This window comes from Barbus barbus, assembly GCF_936440315.1.
Source record: "Barbus barbus genome assembly, chromosome: 36".
NCBI lineage: Eukaryota > Metazoa > Chordata > Actinopteri > Cypriniformes > Cyprinidae > Barbus > Barbus barbus.
In genome coordinates this window covers 7,901,150-7,921,928 of record NC_136714.1, presented here as the reverse complement: position 1 = coordinate 7,921,928, position 20,779 = coordinate 7,901,150, and the positions used below count along the sequence as shown (strand labels likewise).

The window sequence follows — 20,779 nt, the reverse complement described above, 5'->3', positions numbered from 1 at the left end:
TTTTGCTGGAGTTATGTACATACACAGTGTTCCAAAATGGATAGTTTTCATCAGCGTACATTCCCAAGTGATCTGTAATCTGTTTGAATACAGATAATCTGCCAAAAGAGGAACAATCCAAGCCCTCCAAAGGACCCACAACGGATGGTGTGTTATTGGCAGGTTGTAATACAGTCTAATGTGGTCTCCACATCTCAAGGGCATGATCAAATAATCAAACATAAATAAAATTCCCCATCTACCTGCTTTTGTTTGCTCCATAAGCACTTTTCACTTCGTAAACTTCGAGCAAAAGACTTTGTGTGCCCAAGACCAACATGTATAAATGCCTGATTAGCCTTGCCTTTAGATGAAAACTACAGTTCTGAGCTCAGAGGACTCGTGACCTAAATTAAAGCTGCACTAAGGGTCGGTCTAGCTACATTTAGACACTCCAAGGTGAAACTCGTCCTAACCCTGGAACTGAACAAGCGATGTCTGAAGTTCATTCAGCCACAGGTCTCTCTTTTCACCACAGGTACAGTCATCAGTTCACACAACTCTACTGGCACCTGCCATCCTCTGCATCCCGTTTCTGATGCCAAATCCTACTAAGTAAGCCAGGTGGTGAAAGTCACAGTTATAAGCCGGGCCACAGGGTAAGCTGTGTGTGTGAGCAGTGTGAGATAGTGCTAATGATGAGTGCTAATATATGCATCTTTGCTTTACTAGATCCACAGCAGTAACAGCTATAGCTGTTACATTTAACAATGCTGCGTATTTTGATAGAATGCTGTTGCTACATTATCAGATGGAGAATAACATATCAAAGTCAATGCGAAATTCTGTTTGTAATCCATTTCATTGTGAAACAGTATATTTATTTAGAAAAATAAATAATAATGTGACTTGATTCACTTGTATGCACAGTGAACTGATAGAAAGTGTAAAGTGGGCATTCTTTTATTTAACTCTACCAGTCAAAAGATTGCAATGATTAAGATTGCCAAGAGTGCATTTATTTGAAAGAAAAAAAAATATCACTGTGAAATATTAAAAACTCTTCAATTTTAAATGATTTTAAAACTGATAATATATAAATGTTATAGTCAGTATATTTAAAATGGATTTTATTTATATATTTAATATTTACAAAGCATAAAAAATAAAATACATTTTAAAATATTAAATATATTTTAACATTTGTTAAACTCCTTAATTATCAAGAAAAATGTCAAAAAATGTTGAGATTAAACATTACATTTCGAGAAAAAAGTTGAAATAAAATGTTGAGAATAAACTAATTATGAGAAAAAAAAGTTGTGTTTTGAGAAAAAAGCCCATTAAATTGAGAAAAAAAAGTGTAGAATAAACACACTCGTGTCATTCATTTCATCTCGTTGGACAGAGTCAAATTGCGTCTGCAGTGGCGTAGGTTGGAGAGCAATGCGCAGGGACATACGACTAGTGCTCGAAACTCGCTTTTCCTTTTCTCATCACATCGGAAAAGTGGAAATCAATTGCTCTATTTATAATATATAATTGCAGTTTAATCTCAACATTATTTCAATATTTTTCTTTAAATTTAACGAGTTTAATCTTGTATTATAATGATTTTAATCTCGAAATGCATTGATTTCCTGGTTCTGTGAAGGCCCTCCCTCAGAAATTCACAATGGGCTCAGATTGGTTAGCTGGTCCAGTGTGTAGTGATTGGCTAAACCGCCTCTAGTGCGCGTCTAAACATCCCGCCCATCAGCATGTGCTCTGGTTGTATTGTAAACAATGGCGTAGTCTATATTGCTTATCTATTTGAGCCTGATTGAGACGCAGAGGATATTAGTGAAGAGGCTCGCGCAGAACCTGTACAAGCACGGCTTTTAATAATAGGCCTATGTTTTTTAGTTTGTTGTTATTATGCTACTGCTTACGTTAGTATTATAAAGATCCTTGCACACCAAATTCACAGAAATTGGTGGTCTTCTTTTTAATATGTGGCTCTAGTATCGCTAGCAAAGCATCAAACTGAGCCACTGACATCCTGAAGTAAACTTTGAATCTCCCGTGATAATCCGCTGCTCCTTAATAAGGAGGGGGAATCTCAGGATTGGATGGACCCAATATGTCTTTTCTTTTTCTCTTTTTAAGAAGCTAGAAGACAACAAAATCATCCTCACTGCTTGAAGACTCAATTTAGTACTGTTTTACAAATTATTTCGCAACGGATTAATTAATATGCATCAGATTTAAGTGTGCCAGGTTTCTGTCCGTGATGAATTTTTAGGATAACGAATACGAAAAACGCATATGAAAATTTCGGACTCAGTGTGCAATGACCTTTACTGAGTATAGGATACTTAAAAAAAAAAAAAAAAAAAAAAAAAAAAAAGATTAGTAAATATTCCAAACTTTTGACCAATAATATCGCACAATATAATATATACATTTTTAGACCTGTGAGCATTATCCAACACTTTTTTTTTTTTTTTTTTTAAATACACGGTAGCTACCTTTTTATGGTCAGCCCCTAAGATATCCGGTTTGACTGCCAGAGCATCGACTCATGCTGGAATAACCAGAGTCTGAACAAAGACGCACGTCAATCCACATCCACCCACCTAAAACACCCTGAAACCATCCTGCTTTATTCTCTTGCTCGTCTTCCCAACTGCCAGAGCGCTGGGTGCTATTTGAAGGCGAGGTGTAGCATTTGCACTGCCTTGATCATCAGTGTGTGTGTCCAAGCTCTCAGTGGGGAATTCTGGCTGGCATCTCTTCTGGAATTGGCAGCACTATTTGTCAGACACAGTGAACAACTCTTGCAGAGATGATCATCTTAAAATGTCAACATCATTGGAAAGGCGCACAAATAGACCAAACATTTTTTTTTTTTTAATTTATTTGCTTTTTTACTGAAAAATCAGCAAAAGCAACTTCAGAATTGCCACAGGCTTTTTGCACGGCATGACTTCAAGTCCAAGTAGCTTTAATCACAGTGACGCAGTGAGTCATCAGGGAGACTTGGCTCAAGGTTCACTGCGGGATTTTGCAGAAAATCTCACTCATGTTGACAGTCAAGCATGTGGCGCGCCATTCGATAATAAGCTCTACAGTTTGAGCGAAAGGTCAGTCAACAACTTTTATCAAATTTCGGACATCACTGAGATCAGACACTATAATTTCTTCAGTAGAGTAGATGTGGCTACTTCAGTGCAGAATAAAGTGCTGAATAATGTTATTTATAAAATCACATCAGTGCAACGCATCCCTGGGGGACCGGCCTGACATTTGAGGCTAAAATCCACTAAGTGGTTCCATCGTCAGGGTGCTAAGTCGAGTCCAGCTATCAGGCTACTCTGGAGGAAACGTTCCCTCAGTGAGGGGGAATCTATACACACGAGAACAGTCTCTGTCACTTTCATCGGCACAGCATGCTTAAATGGAGTCATTTTATTTACGAGAATTTCATTTTCATTGAAAGAGGCTTTTTTTCTTCATTATGATATCAGGACAGGTGTATACACTGACTTTAATTTATGTTAAACATATCAAAATGAAGATTAACCCACAACTTAAAAAATAAATAAATAAAGCTAATAAAACTTCACTTGCATCTCATTTTAAAGTATTTTTAATAGGTAGGACAAAAACATGAAAACAAGAGCATCATGTCAATGACCCAATTGTTACTATTTTATAAAACAAAGAGGTTCATCTTTAGACAAACACCAATAACTTTTAGCTGAGGTTTTCAGGATGAAGCACAACGAAGCAAGAAAAGTGAACCCAATTCAAAAGGTTAGTTCGATATCCTAAAGATTATCTCTCATGACAATAATTCTCCAAGAAATTACGTATAGTGAATCGATGGAGAAAATATAGAGGATTAAGTGGAAAAAGCAGGGAATCTTTGTTTTGCGTCAGCTCTCCGGGTTGAAGGATGGCTCCCGGGGGCAAGGCCTGTAGGCCTCATTCTCCCCACAGCATGCAGAGAATTCCTAATAGTACCGCACATTATGAGAGCAGAAGAGACTACTCAGCGAATCAGATAATTGAGTTGAACAGCAGCTGGGGAGGAAAAGAGCGAGAGAGCAGCGGTAGCATCTCTGCTGAACATTACAGGGGGGAATATATTTCTATCCAGCATCCCAGTCGACGGCTCTTTTCCCGGTCTCCACCCTACTTGGAGAACATTCGAGCACTTAAAGCATGCTAGCACATGTGGCCTGCTGATGATTGCCCTGGATCTTGAAGAGAGCGCAATGAGATTGTTGAGACAGCGTATTGTTCTGGGACCGCGAATGGAACATGAGGGGCTGCCAGGAAAACCGGGGGATGTTTAATTGTGAATGAGTGCGTATGTCTGAGAACGTTAGTAGCATTATGACTGCACCGAGCAACAAAGTGCAAGCATGTAGAGCCCATGAGAGAGACTGATCGATACCAGGTGCTTGTTCCATTTAAGCCGCCCAAAAAGGACATGAGCTAAAGTTAAAGCACCTCTTTGTCTGCTAAAGTGGGTCGAAGTACCACTCCTGTTGCTGTGCTACATCCGTGCCGACTCCGCAGGTCAAAGGAGGCTGTGTGGAGCAGGCAGGCAACCTGCTTCTTGTCTTCCAAGGTGCTGGGAAATGAAAGAAGGGTGTTGGTCTCCAGGCGGATTCGATCAATCAGCAGTTATAGGGCAGCGGTGCAAGACACACAGAGGGGCTTGTAGGGAACGTGATTGAGCGAGGACGGACATGTGTATACATATACACACACAACAACACCAGCTGGCAGACGGCTGTTAACTGACGTAGGATGCGGAGAATGATGGCCACAACGGGAACATATTGTAAGAGTTCATGTGCACACGGAAGTCCTAAAGGTTCAAAGAGACACACACACAGATCTAAATATTAAGCAAAAATTCTCAACCAAAAAAATGAAAAATAAATAAATATAAAAAAGTAAACATAAATGGGGGAATAAAAAATAAACAATCCCACCTTGGTGACGTATTAATACCCATGGCTCTTCAGAGAAAATAAATAAATAAAATAAAACACCCTTAAAAACCTCAACAATCAGTTCGATGTCACATAACCAAAAAAACCTGAAAAAACTATTCGACAAAGAATGGAAAAATAGCTTAACCAAGTTAAGCAACACATAATAAATGATCCCCACAATGGACAATATTAAAATAATAATCATCATCACTACAAATTATTTTAATTATTATCATTCATTATTTTAATATCATCCATTTATTATTGGGAATAATTTATTATTAGGTGCTGATAACAACAACAACAACAATCCAATAGTCATAATACAATTATAAAAATATTTGCATTAGTTGTTGTGTTGTTAATAATTCATTTAATAAATACATTTATTTTTAGCGGTTGTCATTTATCTTATGGTTATTTGATTTTGTGATACCTACATTATTATTATTATTAAAAATAAAATATAATATTAATAATGCAAGTACTTAAAATCTAAGTCATAATTATAGTATAGATTAAAAATAGAAAACTTTTTAAAAGGTGTTGATTTATTACAGTATAATAATAATAATAATACAATTATAAAAATATATGTATTGTTGTTGTTTTATTTTGTGGTACCTACATTATTATTATTACTACTATAAAAATATAATAATAATAATGTAAGTACTGCTTAAAATCTAAAAGTCATAATTGTAATTATATAACATATTAATGAAAAACTTTTAAAAAGGTGTTGATTTAATACAGTATAATAATAACGGTCATTGTTATTATTTATTCTTATAGAATCATTATCATCCTCCTAACACTGTAATAAATTAATAGCAAATATCTAAAGTGAGTACACAGCTCCAGTGACAGCCCTTTGAAACAACCTTATAATTCATAAATCCAGTATTGCATGCACAAAAATGTTTACTCTAATCCATATTCTCCTTTCAATCTGCACTTTAGAATACATAAACAGGCAGTGGTTTAATACACATCTATTTCAAGTGTGGAATTGTGATGATTTGGCAGGGCAGGACGACTCTGGAGTGTGTCGGGTACAGTCATCAGCGGCCCCAGCCAATATGCAGCTGTCAGCTGTTTGAAATCTCACCTTCATTTCCTTTGACAAAGCAGCACAGGCCATAAACTTAGGGCAGCACGATTATGACAAATCATTATTGCTGATTATTCCCTTCAGATTGACTATTAATAACGGTTATTTTGAACTGATTTATGCCATTGTTTGAAGCTGCATGCCATATTTTTTTATATAAAATATATATTTAAAAAAAGGTTGAAAACACTCTTCCTGAAAATGTATTGCTTTTGAGTCGGGATGCAGATGTACATTTAACAGTACCATTGTGAAAACTGTAACAGCCTCATCTTTTATACATAACCAAAAGAACAGCACCTCATTACCATGGTAAAAAAGTAGCCTGACTATATGGTTTCTATGATGTTTGCATTGAAGAACAGTAGCCTAAAGACATTCAGTCAATTACAAATCCACATCAACTGATAGAATAATTAACTAAATAATGTAATTATATTCCATTACTCCTTTAACATATTTAGTACAATAATAATACTCAATATGAATACCCTACTTTTGTGCCACCGTACCATTGTTACCGTTAGTGTTACTACAGTAAAACTATGGTAAATGTGGGTGATTTGTGGATTGAAACGTCTTCTAACTGGATCGTTGTTGCACTTTCTGCTGCTGTCTGCATCAGTGTCGATGAGAATAACCGCTACGATTTATTTGGCTTTAAACTGGTTTAAATTAAAGAGATGTGATTTGCACTGGAGAATTCTGCGCTGAACTCGAGTGTTTCTTACCGGATTTCACAGCGTTGTTTAGCGGGTAAAAGGTCAGTGTGGCGCACAGTTCAAACGAGTACCGATATTTTGTTCCGCTTTTGACACGTTTGGTGTTTAACATATCTATCATGCACAACAGTGTGACAACGACTATCAGTTAGACAAAATGTCTTTTATCCACTGTGTTTGAGTTTGTTAAACTCCGCGCTGCAAACACCTCTTAAGCACACAGAATATTGGCAAGTGGGCATTTTTAATTGTTTATTTATTTTTGTAATCGCGGCTTTGAACGATCATGTAATCGTGGCATCCATAATCGTAATCGCGATTAGATATTCGAGTAATTGTGCAGCCCTACATATACTGAGCCCAGACAATGTTACATCCACAGAGAATCATTCTGAAAATGGGAACAGACACAATCCTCACCTTGACCACTGCTGAGACAATCACTAAACAGAATGAGAAATCAGGAGAGAGAGCACAAAAACAGGATGACCAAGAGAGGAAACAAGTACTGTTTAAGCATCACGGTGAATTTGCTCAAAAGGCTGTTTCATTAGTATTCATAGACATGATCCAGGCGCCCTCCGCAACAGTTGTAGGTTTGCATTTACATTTAAAAACACTCGCACAAAAGACGAGGACGGCACAAGTCTAGTGCTCTTGGCACTGCCATTGTCTAGAGCGAATGATCTTGGGCGCATAATTAACCGTATTTACATGAATGCAAAAGAACGAGCGTAAAAAAGAACTCATTGTGGTTGTTTAAATGCTTATCTACTAAAATTGTTGTTGTAACCAGAACTGACACAGTGTGGGTTCTATCTGTTAGTGCAGGTTCTTTGCACTATGCCTACTGTTTGTTTGCAAAGACCCTGTGGGTATATGCTATATATAAACACTACTGTTCATTAGTCTGGCATTTTTTTAAATGTTTTTGAAACATTTCACCAGGGCTGCATTTATTTGATCAAAATACAGTAAAACCGTAATATTGTGAAATATATATAAAAACGTTTTTCAGTGTGATTATATTTTAAAATGTAATTTATTCCTGTGATAGCAAAGCTGAATTTTCAGCATCATTACTCCAGTCTTTAACTTGTTTAACCTGTCTGATCTTTAATTATTTTTTATATATAATATGCACTACTTCCATAAAAGCTATCCTTCTCTTTATTTCTTACTTTCAGCTCTAATCTAACCTGTACACTTCTGAACAATTGTGATACTCCGTATTACAGCACTACAACCTCCTTAAAACGAATCACTCGTGTTCCTCATTCGTAAGTTGCTTTGTATAAAAACGTCTCCTAATTGAAAAAATGCAAATGTAAATGCAAATAATATTTTTTCATCTTTGCATTTTTTTAAACTTGCCAAACAGGTGTGTAATAGTGCACACAAATAAGACTCATATGAAGTCAGTGTTTCACATCAAGCAAGTCGAGCTCCAGCTAAGGATCTAGCGTTACAGCTCAGAAAAGACCTGAATTGATTCAAGAATTAGTCTTCATCAGGTACAATTAGATTCCACATAAGGAGGAAAATCTCCAGACCTTGCCAAGCCATTTCACATGGAGTCAAAGTCAAGCCACTACTTGGTATCTGGCATAGACCAAGCCTGCGGTTCCCAAAAGTGTTGTAAACCTAAGCAGATCATAGAAACCACTGGTGCCAGTACCATCTACTTAGGCTTACGATGCTTTTGGCAAACACAGCCTATATTTTGATGTGTGTCTCTAAACAGCAAAACATAATAGACAGTATTTTTTCACATTCTAAATCTGAAATGCTCACCTGGCCTACGTCTCACAATTAGTATTAATTTTTTTCCTTATGCTAGTTAAGATAGCAGTGATGTCAAAGCACTGAGAACTCAGGTGAGTGTATGTGAGTGTTAACAGCTTATTATGTTATTATTTTTTTTTTAAATTTCGTTATGAAGTGTATGGGAAGCAAAATGGTTTAAGTGAAAGTGAAAGTGAAGTGAAGTGACATACGGCCAAGTATGGTGACCCATACCCATAGAATTCGTGCTCTGCATTTAACCCATCCATAGTGCACACACACAGCAGTGAACACACACACCGTGAACACACACCCGGAGCAGTTTAAAAGGCAAAGTTGTGCAACTCAACTAAATAGCACAGCACAGTCGGTTATATTTTTCAGGGTTTCTGTAGGTTTTATGACGGTAAATTTAAGACTTTATGACCAAGAAAAGAAATTTAAGGACCAAACTGAATGGACCAATGTGTCAATAAGTTCTCTAAATGTTCATGTCTAGACAAAGAGCAGACAATGAGCAACACTTTAAAGTTCGAAAAACAACTTCTAATATACTTTACTTTGTAATTGATTTTTTAAGAAACAGCTTAACTAGAATATGGTAATAATTTTACAGTACCTTCTGATCACACTACACAAAAGTGATGTTTCCTCAGTATTTATTTCAGTCTTGTTTTCCAGTGCAAATATCTAAACAATAGATTTACTTGAGATGCAAAACAACATCAGATCAGAAGTCTTGTTTTCTGAGAAACTGATCAAAATGTTTATTATTAAAACAAAAGTCAAGCAAATGTAGCTTGATTTAAGGCGGTTTAGATATTTGTATTGAAAAAAATAAAAAGATCAAAATACTTTAGTACACTTTCCTGTTCAGGATAAATGTGCAGAGACAATATGTACCCACATTAACATTGGTTGAACAATGGCATTTCCTCGAGGGTGGAACTATATGTGACCCTGGACCACAAAATCAGTCTTAAGTTGCAAGGGTATATTTGACGCAATAGCCAAAGATACATTGTATGGGTCAAAATTACAGATTTTTCTTTTATGCCAAAAATCATTAGGATACTAAGTAAAGATCATGTTCCATGAAGATATTTATAAAATTGACACTTAAGGTTTTGTGGTCCAGGGTTACATATTGTTGATCGACTAATGAAAGGTGCGTATGTGTTCAGGGAACCTCTTCAGGGAACTGTTCACACCTCACATTTAAAAAAAGAAAATTAAAAAAAAAGTAAATTAAATTTTTGGTGAGGAGGGGGAAGATGTGCCCCCCCCCAAACGAGTTACTGTGCCCCCTCACTTTCCATCCTCTCCCCTCCTTGCTGAACGCAATCGATTTTGAAAGCGAAAGTAAATGGCGCACATAAGAAAGCGATTGCACGCTTTAGCGAGCGTCAGCAACTGCAGGCTAATGCCAAATAAGGTTAAACTTTTAATAAATTGATGTTAAATTGTTCATTACAGCACATAAGTGAACTTTCATGTGCTGTAATGTAACAGGCTGCTAGCAAGCGGAAAACGATGTCCCTTTAGTGGCTCCGTAGAACGAGTTATTTGTTTTCCGTGCATTTCTGCATACAGATTCACGCTTCGGGCACACCCATAAGCCCACCCCCCGATGTCACCGTCCATCACGATGTTTCACTGTAGACATCGTCCGACGCCAATTTGGTAGACATCGCCCAACCCTAAATCTGATGTTCCATCTTCAAATAAAAAGGACACAATAGAGCATAAAAATAATCACAAGTACTCCAGTTGCTCTATCTAGCAAAACCACACTTTCTTAATGAGAGGAAATAACACGTCTGTGCTTCATGAAACTAAGACAAGCTCATGTTAGCCCATCACGACGCATCTAGAGCGATGCCTTTTTCACCTATTAATAATTCACTTCTGCCGATGGCTCTCAATTATTTATGAAAGTTTATAATTCATCTTCCACCTTCACTTCCATAAGGTGAAAAACAAAAGAGGAGTTGATGTAAAGATCAATGATGCCCGTAAACATCACATCACCATCAGGCTCTAAGTACACAGCTGTATGAGACTGTATGTGCAGGTATGTTACAACAGCATAAACATCTGAAAATGTTTAGCAGTGACTATTTGAGGCATTTTAACCTAAATTATCAAATGCAGTTCACAGTAAAACAACAGATTGGCAGAATTTCAATTTGGTAAGGAAGCCAAGGTTTCATTTTTCATGCATTCCCACAGGCAGGAATGTGAACCGTGTGAGGGATACAGTCGGGCTCTTCTCCAAATCTTTGGCTGATCAGAAACACTGGTAACTGCCATCAGTGTGACTCGTATGCTTTTCTGTCTCTCTCTGAATAAAGAAGGGAAATGCTTCATACATGATGCTTTAGACCCTGTCGCAACACATTACTTCAATACAAGCCTCTATAGACTTCCCCTTAAAGACCTACTAACAAACCATAGCCAGAATGTTGCAATTTGCCATTTTACCTGCAAACTAAAGGCCCCTTTGACTTGCACTTCCGGTTAAGTCGAAGAATGGACTGGAGCACCATCATTTTAAACAAAATCTTGCCAAAATGAAGTTCGTTTGGAGTTTGTTTTGGTAGCAGCTCACCAAAGCACAGAACCCAGAAAAGGTTGCACCCACTGGTAAATGAATAAGATGGGAGGTCGATACTAAGATTAAAAAGTCTTTCTATATTAGAAGAACTGAATTTAAATGTTGTTTTGGACTCCACTGTCTTTTAAAAACAGTTGAAACAGTCTTCACAATATCTTCTATTTCAGGTTTGAAACAAAATAATTATGAGTGAATAATTACAGATTTTTGTCACTTTTGGGTGAATTAAAATTTACATACTGCCCCTGTAAATAGCAAATTGACTATTCATGAAAGTATTAATGCTACTAAGTCAGAAGTCAGTGCAATGACTATATGTGACTACATAAACCGTGTGACCATTTGAGGATTTTAAAAATTAGTTTACTCTGTGTTCTGTCCTTTGACAGGCAAGCAGCTGGTGCAAGCACATTACAAGGAACAGCAAGGCCACACAACAACGTTCCAACTGGTAAAGCAATAAACCCTGACCGGCTCCCATCCTACCTCTGGTTGACAGTGTGGTCCTCCCAGAATCTCATCAAAAGTGGCTCTGCTCGCCTGAGCTCGGGATCTGCAGGTGAGTCTTCTGAAACGCTGCAGGCATTCCTGTGAAACGAATCAAAGCACATCGATTAACAAAGCAATAACAGGAGCAAGCAGGGGAGAGTATAAGGGACACACTGCTGGGTTTCAGACAGATTACCCCCCAGGTTTTCTGCAGAAAAACAGGCCTTGCTTAGATTCATTCAATTAAAGTAGCTGGACAGACTTAAAGTGTATAAAATAGGGACATTTCTGTATATACCTCAGTTTTGAAATTACAGATCGTTAAGTTTCCGGTGCAGCCAGAGATAACACAATTTAAAATTCCTTTTTTATTAAGCAGTAGTTTACGGACTAAATAATGGCTCAGCTCTGTCAATACTGCTGCAACACACTACTAGCACTGCAGTTTATGGGGGAAAAGATTTAAAGCGCTTCCAATTTTGTATGCAAAACTGTATAATTTAGTCAGAATTACTGCATTCTTATTCTATTGTGCTCCGACTATTTAAGGTTTAATAGAGACTTATTGGTGCTAGGACAACCCTTTATGCCAAATGGAAATACTCACTGACTTCCTAACATTTACTGATAAGCTTACAAGCCTAAAATGTAATTTATGCGCTGAAGAAAACTGGTCTTAACTGTATTAAACAACACAGGCAGAAGGGCCAGTCACTTTAAACCACAGTTTTTATGGGTTCATTTGAAGCACTTAATATAAAGCACGTCTCATGTTCAGGACAACTTGGATTGTGCTCTTTTCCCTAAGCAGCTCACTCGGTTTCCTTCGTTATTTTTCAGATTCGTTTGCAACATCAAATTATTTTTCATATAATAACATCATATTATTCTGCTCTGCAGACTAGGGCTATGTGATAGCCTATCCCCCGGTTTCACAGACATGGCTTAAGCCTAGTCCCAGACTAAAGTGCAAGTCTGAGCTGTTTAAATTGAAAGAAACTTGCACTGACTGATCTTATAATATATCAGTGCCTTTGTTTTGTCTCGAGATGCACACCAGTAATGTTTTTCCTAAGGCATGCTAATAAAAATTACTTAAATTTCCTAATTGAACAATGGCCTAATCCTGGCTTAGTCTAAGTCCTATATGATATATTGTTTCATCAATATTGTGATTTTGATTGGAATCACAATTTTAATGCAATATTTTGTTGTTTCAAACCTTTATGACTTCCTATTTAACAAAGATATTTGTTTCAGTGTGTGTGTGTTTTTGTCCATTCAATGGAAGATTTAAATACAAAATATCTTTTTCTATGTTGCACAGAAGAAAATAAGTTATAACAGGTTTGGACCGGCATGAGGCTGAGTAAATGATGACAACTACCGCTTTAAATAACCATGCCACTCCATAAGAAGATTAACTAACTAAATAACAGCATGGGTGAGTCACTGCTGTTCACTGCCTGGATGAAGCGGCAGAGTGCATTAAGAGATCATTTAGAGTATCTAAATCCAGTTACTGCCCCCAAAAAGCAAGTCAGTGTGCTTTGAGATATATTATATGAATAATTCAAGCAGAATTTGCCCTGTTTGATGCTCCACGGCTTCGGCAACCACAGGTCAATTTATCTGGTTCCTACCAGAGCAGTCATGGAACTCGCGGCCTGAAAAAACTCTTTAAATTGAGCTTTCATGCATGAGCTACAGTACGCATTGTAGCCCCTGACGGGAGAAATGAGAACAATGAGCTCTCACAAATGGAGTAAACTTCACATCAATATTAGTGCTGAGACGTGTGCTTTATCTCGAGAAAGATACATTATCTTAGCAAGGCCACATTACAGCAGCGGGAGGGGAAAAGTGCTGAATCCGAGCAGTTGGATTGGAGCCACCAAGAGATTGGCCAATGACACAATGGCAGCTCTGGATTCCTGCCAACCAGTTCCTCAAAAAAAAAAAGAAGAAAAAAAAAAAAACCGGAAAAAGTCATATCTTGCAGTCTGTCATCCTGGCAAAGAGAACCAACATGCTTTTCCAGCTACGTTCCAAAAGGGTTAACAACGCAGATCTGTCCAATCGAGGGGCAATATATCCAGCAGATGGCCACAAACGCTGACGCAGAGGCGTTCAAGCGGAGGGTATCGTTCTCTGCTCTAATGACCGTTCTCTAATCAAGAGGCTCGCGTGGAGAGGTCTTGAGTGGCGGATTACAATCAGAGGTGCACAAAATCAGCACCGGGTGCCGTCATCGGTCCTGAGGGGTGACAGGCGAGAGCACAGACAGAAAGAATGGTTATTGCAGCTGTTTGGGGCCAACACCCCCTTATATATCCGGCTGGCAAGAGCCACTTTAAAAGAGCATCAAAACAGTGTAGGTGAGCACAAGGAATGGAGCCAAAAATAACAACTTCACTTCACTGGTGCCTGTCTTAACAGCTGAGGCCGTTCCTCACCGGCTCACACAACTGCTGCAAGCTCGCTTTCTGGACAAATGCAAATCCGTGGGTTATTAAGGGAGCTCAGGAGTTCCTGAGCCCTCACAGACCGAACATGAAACTTTATGAAGGATCGTTGCAAAACATGCAAAACTCTGGAAATAAAGAGTTTACATAAAGCTACACCATCTGAAGACAGTTTTCTGACTTTTTTGGTACCACAGCAAAGCGGTAATGGCTGAGAATATAATATATTGCAGAGATAAAAAGCCTCATTACAAGTATGACTTTGATGAAAAAGACCATAGGTAGTGTGGCATAATCATTACGATTACTAAGGAGAGAAATAAAGTGGTTTTATAAAAAATTAATAAATTGAAAAACTTCTGTTTGCCAAATCAGTTCATTGTGCAGACACATGTAAGTATATATTTGACCTCATAACTGTGTCAAGGTCAATAAGTCTCTTAATATATCAACTAATTTAACCTTTTTATGACAAGGCAAAGTTGGTTCAGGTTGTAAAAATGTCACTCCCCAAAAGAAATATTTACAATTTATTAACTTAATAAATTAAGTTAATTGTTACGCTGTAGTATAGCTGTAGTGTGCATTCATATACATTCAAGTTGTGTGTGAAATGAAAAACAACATTTTCCATACACCGTTATAACATGATACTGTGTACATCTTAATCTTTTTTTTTAAGTTTTAAACTTAATTCATAAATCAATTTAAATTAATTTATTAATTCATAAATATTATTACTTTATGGTTTAAACACACAACATTTCCAGAATCATTCAGAGACATTTTTTGCTGAAAATGGTGTAAAAGGCTGACGTGATTGCAGAGAATGCCTTCCTAAAAACTTTGCACATTCATTTTTAAGCTAGGAAAAATTCTGTTCATCTTGAACACTCTTGTTTGACACCGACCCAGCAGCATCAAATTCCTTACAAATTGTGTCAAAATGCCCATCATCTCCCTATTTTCCAAATATGATTTGTTGTCATAAGATAGTTTAGACAGAGTATAAGACAGGGAGAGGAGGACAAAACCCTCCTAAAATGGCTGCACATTTAAAGTAAATTTATCAAATTCATGCCTTCGGCCTGTCATCTCTTTTCCTGTGCCTCTTGCCAAAACAGAAGTTGCTTTGCTCTTTATCACAGTTCATATCCCTGAAGCCAGGATATCACTACAGAACCACATACCACAATATAGCTATTTCCCCTGCACCCCGCGTGCACAAATGCCAAGACATAACAGAAAAAGCATTCACTAAACAGCTGCTCAAAACTTTTATGGTGGTTTTGTTATCTAGAGCTCTTTCTTTTCAATGACAACAGTGAAGTATTACCTTTAGAAAAAGACATTTATGCTTTTCTCCATCAGACAGAAAATCATTTAAAAACTGACAAAATGTCACAAACATTGTCCCTGTGCTACGACTTCAATATTCCATCAACAGCGCAGCGAGATTTCCATTACGCATCATTATTCTGTGACCAGGGGACAGCTGACAGCAACTCGAGGCATTGAGTTTCTATACCACTCAATACTTTACATTTAAAAGGTTTGTCTTTAAAAAAAAGGGTTTGAGGAATGCAGCCATACTGAATTTAACACGCAGAGGTTAGCCAATCATAAAAGATTGATTCACAAAGCAAAAACACCCTGTTTACCTCTAAGGCTCAAAACGAAATAGACAAAACCAAATTGGTGAAAGAAACTGACATAAATTAGGTAAAGTAGAATAAAAAAACTAAATCAAGATTAAAAGCACTAAACAAAAAAAAAATGCACAAAATAGAAAAAGATAAGATATAACAAGATAAAACAAAAAAAAAAGCAAAAAATAAAATAAAACAAAAATAAACAAAGAAAAAAACTAAGAAAAACAAAGTAAAACAAAACAAAAAACTAATTAAAAAAAAAAGTTGAAAGAACAAGAAGTCTATTTAAATATTTTTGGAAAACCTGTGCTCTTTAAAATGTGTAAAATATTACGGTCTGTTTTATTTTGCAAACCTCTGTAGACCACCAGCATATAGACACCTCAGAGTGAACAGACATGGACTAAAAGCCACCAAACTTCAATTTCATGAGTTCTCTCTCACTCGGCAGCTTGCAGTAATAACTGTTGTACCTTCATAGCAGCCCACAGGAATGTGAACAGATAGAATTAATACGTTTAAGTAAACATTATGTCTTGGGTCAATGCACAGTTGGTCCAATCTTTCTCGGTGCAAGATCACCCATCTTGGATATCAGTGGAGAAGTAATGGTTTTCACCCCCTAAATCCGGGTTGGAATGCAGCTCACTGCTGTCTGGCTGGATGAGCAGCTGAAGAGGCTGACAGAGCAAGAGGAGCTGGAGCCCTGACAGCTCTGGATCCATGCATCGCTGGCTTGGCCTTCTCCACGGCAGACCCTGGCATGACTCCAGGTCCTTTCCCACACCCAGGTGGTGGCTTATGAGCGCACTGAGACGCAGCACCCTTTCTGCATTACACTGAAGCAAAGAAACCCACCCTATGAAAAAGTTTGCATTATGACGTAAATTATGGCCCATCTATTCTCATTTCATTCAAGACTATCACAAGTCATTCTTGCAATTTCGCCAGACCTTGTCTATGTCAGCCAGCTAAATTATGTTAACGGAGTTCACAACAATAATGTTCAGTACATCCCAGAAAACCAAATGTTTAAGTTGGCAAGGAATAAAAACACATGTGCATGATCAGTGAATTCAAGATGTAGCGACAATGCAACAGTGGCCCAATGAGCCAAAAGACTCCGTCAGCTAACCCGTAACTCTCCGAAGCAATGGGACATCTGTACACTTCACCCAAAAATTAAAGTTGTCATGATTCTGCACTGCATTAATGCAAACATACAGTGCCCAGTATGGGGGGCTAGAAGTGCCACTTAATTTAAAAGGAAAAATAATTAAATTATTATTAACAAAATTATAAACATGAGAACAAGGATAGACAAACTTCTCAAATTGTCATAAAATACATTTTAAACTCTTTTCTTATTCATATTTAAAATGTAACAAAATAACACATTTAAATTATAAAATGGTAAAAAGATTTTGGCAAAGGCAACATTTTTTTTTATGATGTATTAAAAATACTGAATTAAAAACGTTTACTTAAATTAGAAATGTTTACATTTTACTAAAAATACACTTAAAATGCATTTAAAAAGCTGTTTTCTTATTAACATTTAAATGTTTAAAATGATCAAAATGGTAAAAACTATTTGGCAAAAGGGTAAAGAAAAAATACTAAATGTATTAAAAATACTTTATTAAAAATGTTTACTTAAAAATGAGAAATGTTTACATTTTACTAAAAATACACTTAAAATGCTTTTAAAATGATTTATCAGTGCATTAATAATTTAAATAAGCAGTTATAATCACTTGGGCAAGAAAGGCATCATAAACAATATTTCATAATTCAAATCCATATTGCAAGCGATTTGTGTGACGTAGCCTAAGTCTTCTGAGAGTTTTTTGTGACGATGCCTTTGGTTTTGTCATGTGACCGCTCAAAATGTAGCAACTTTTGTACATTTTTGTAAGGTTTCTCACACAAAGCTAGAAACTTGGAATAAGTCTTTTAAGGACTTGACGTTCCCTAATTTTTTCTTTCATGTACCATAACTTAAATCAAGCGGATTATGAATTTCAATCTGTTTAACACATCTGGAATGTTCTTCTAATTAGATTATTGCACAAAACCAGAGCCACACTTAGAAATGACATCAATGAGTTTGAATTACAACACGCAAATGAATTTGAATTAATTAGTGATCAAAGGCAGAGAAACAAACTGCTTATATTTTTCCACCTTTGATAGGTACAGATGAGAGAACGTGAAATAAGAGAAAAGAGAGAATGTGATTGCAAAAAGATGTGAATTTTAATTTGGCTGAATTATTGCTTTAATACCTAATGTTCTAATGCAGAAGTTGTAGATCAAGACCATCTAATCAAACTGTAAGATTGAAGAGTTTTCCATAACAGACAAGCAAGACTCTGTTGTTAGCCACACATGAGATTCAAGGCTAAATATGCCCACTGATTACCATCCCCCAATAATGGCTTCGCAGCAGGAGGGTTTTGTGTAGGTAGGTGCACATCTATAGAGAGGAATTCAACTGAAAAAACACCTCCAGATTGCCATGAATAAAACCTCCCCAGACTAAAAGGGGTACACAAGTGCTTGCTTTTTAATTATTCCGCAGATCGCCCCTCAATTTGGACTTTTTTTTTTTTTTTATTAACCACAAAGGCTTTTGAGAATCACAAGTCTTTTTGGCATAAATACTTTGGCAAGAGCTGATAAAATGTAAAAATTGTAACTTGAATGCAATGTAAGTCGCTTTGGATAAAAGCGTCTGCTAAATGCATAAATGTAAATGTAAATGTAAAGCTCTCAAAAATTGTCCATCATTGCTGGCATTCACGAACAGCAGGCACCTGACAAGTGGGTGGTGAAAAATAAAGCTAGAACTGTAAAAGCTTGGCTCCGTTACGATCCCTCATGTGGTGTAATGATAATGGTCCGACAGATTTGAATCAATTGCTCAACAGACAGTAATGTATAGCTGCCCAGCGATGGCATGAACTTCACACCACAGCTTCTCAAAGCATATTTGAAGAGCATGAGCTCCAGCAGGATTTCAGAGACATGCATATATGCATACAAACACAAATATGCAGCAAACATGCCTGCTTAACTTTGCACGAGTATAGTCAAGGGATGCATGAGATATTAATATCACAACCATCATCAGCTGATATAGAGATTTTTTAATTTATCAGTATTGGTTGATATTGAATATTTAATTGTTAATTTCATCTATTTATCATCATCTAATGCTCACTTAAAGCCAGGTAATCCTTTAACAATCTTCATCTCAAAATGAATCTTTTTTTTTCATTCTGTAGGTACATTATAATATTGTGATGCCTAAATTCACTTGTAGCTTTTAAAAACAATTGATTTTCACATCAGTGTTTCACTTTACACAAAACAGTCAAATTTAAAAGTAACTGCAGTACTTTGCAGTAATGCGCACTTTAATTCTGAAATTTTGGAAATTGTTTACAAGAATTATATTACATCACCATGACAGCAAATGAAGGCTATACCCACAGAAGAATTTTTTTTTTTTAGAAATTACAGATTACACAACTAATCATTTTACCATTTGCCCACGTAGCCAGGTCAGATGTTTTCCTTAAGTAAAGAGGTTGCATTCAATTATTTCTGCTACTTGTCACATTTTTAAGTCAACATCTATCATTTGGAAAGATAAAATACAATACAGAAAACCATGGTGAAGAAAAAGCAGAAACAAGCCTCAATGTAAACTAATGTAATCATTAAACAGCAAATCAACACTGCCTAATGTTACTGAATGAAATGTCAATCCGGGAAGTGGTATAGGACTGTGTAAGCTTTGGGGATGTTGATGGAAGCAATCTACTCTGTTTGATCATCATTCTCAATCTGATCCAGAAGTCTTTGACAAAAACATGATTTTTGCTCATGAAGCTGGAATACATCCTGTTTTAATGCAGAGTCTCTGTTCTTCGTTTTAATATATATATATATATATATATATATATATATATATATATATATATATATTACATGTCCAGATATTAATACAACAAAATGTTTTGTGAAAATGCTTGTGGTGGCTGGCAACTTTACAAAAAAAAAAATTGGTGGGGAAATAGTTAAACAGGATATTTAAATAAATGTTGAATATGTGACTGACCACATGAGAAACGCATTTCCAGGTTCATAGAATCCCAAAACTCGCATACGTTCCATCACTGAGAAAAGCCATGCAAATTAATTTTTACAGCCGCCCTCCATGAGAAACAATTACCATCTGGCTACTAAACGAGAACTCCATGCTGCATTGAACAGCCTCCTTGACAAACTATCCTCCATTTCTATTAGCTAATGGCAGTGTCTCATGGAGGAATTATGGGAACTGGTCTTCTGATGACCGTAAGATGGTCATCTCGACTCGATCTTCCAAAGAAGCCTGTATTATCCGCTCCGATGATCTGGTTTATCAGGTGATCACCTCTGACCTATGGTAATTTAGCAAATAGAATGGAAAAAAAGCCATTTTTGCTTTTTATATAATTTTATACTGATGATACAATCACAACACAAATTTAATCTTATCCAATCTTCTTCGTATCAATCCCTGTAGTCCTAATTTATATAAAACCAATCTTTCAACGGGGATCAAAATGACTGACCCATCTGCTTTCCCAGCACCATCTGTGCCCAGGACAGAGAGCGCTTGACAGAGTATAAGATATCGTGAGAAATGCTGCTTGTCGTCTTCGTGAGCTAACAGAGACGTCTACAAAGAGACACACAGGCTTGTTCTCTTCCTCTCGGCCTACATTTATCCTAACAAATACCGACAGCAGAGAAAAGGAAAAATTACCCACGCGAGTTTGATGCTACGCATCGGATTTGCCTCTGGGTTTCAGGCAGTAGAAAGTAAAATGACAAAAGCGAACACGTAAAAAATTGAGATGGGGAAATGAAAGCAGCCTGTATGTCAGCAATCCGGAAACACAAGTT

The 20,779-nt window shown here is 36.8% G+C and overlaps 1 protein-coding gene across 2 annotated transcripts in view; it reads right to left on the bottom strand.

Moving 5' to 3' along the window:
* The window catches only part of LOC306856123 (bifunctional heparan sulfate N-deacetylase/N-sulfotransferase 1-like), a 97,321-nt gene that overhangs the window by 55,095 nt on the left and 21,447 nt on the right, over window positions 1-20,779 (bottom strand). For both annotated transcript variants that reach the window (XM_079395154.1, XM_079395153.1), the window contains exon 2: window positions 11,698-11,799. The gene's annotated coding sequence lies outside the window, so the exon portion shown is untranslated. The remainder of the gene's footprint in view (window positions 1-11,697; window positions 11,800-20,779) is intronic.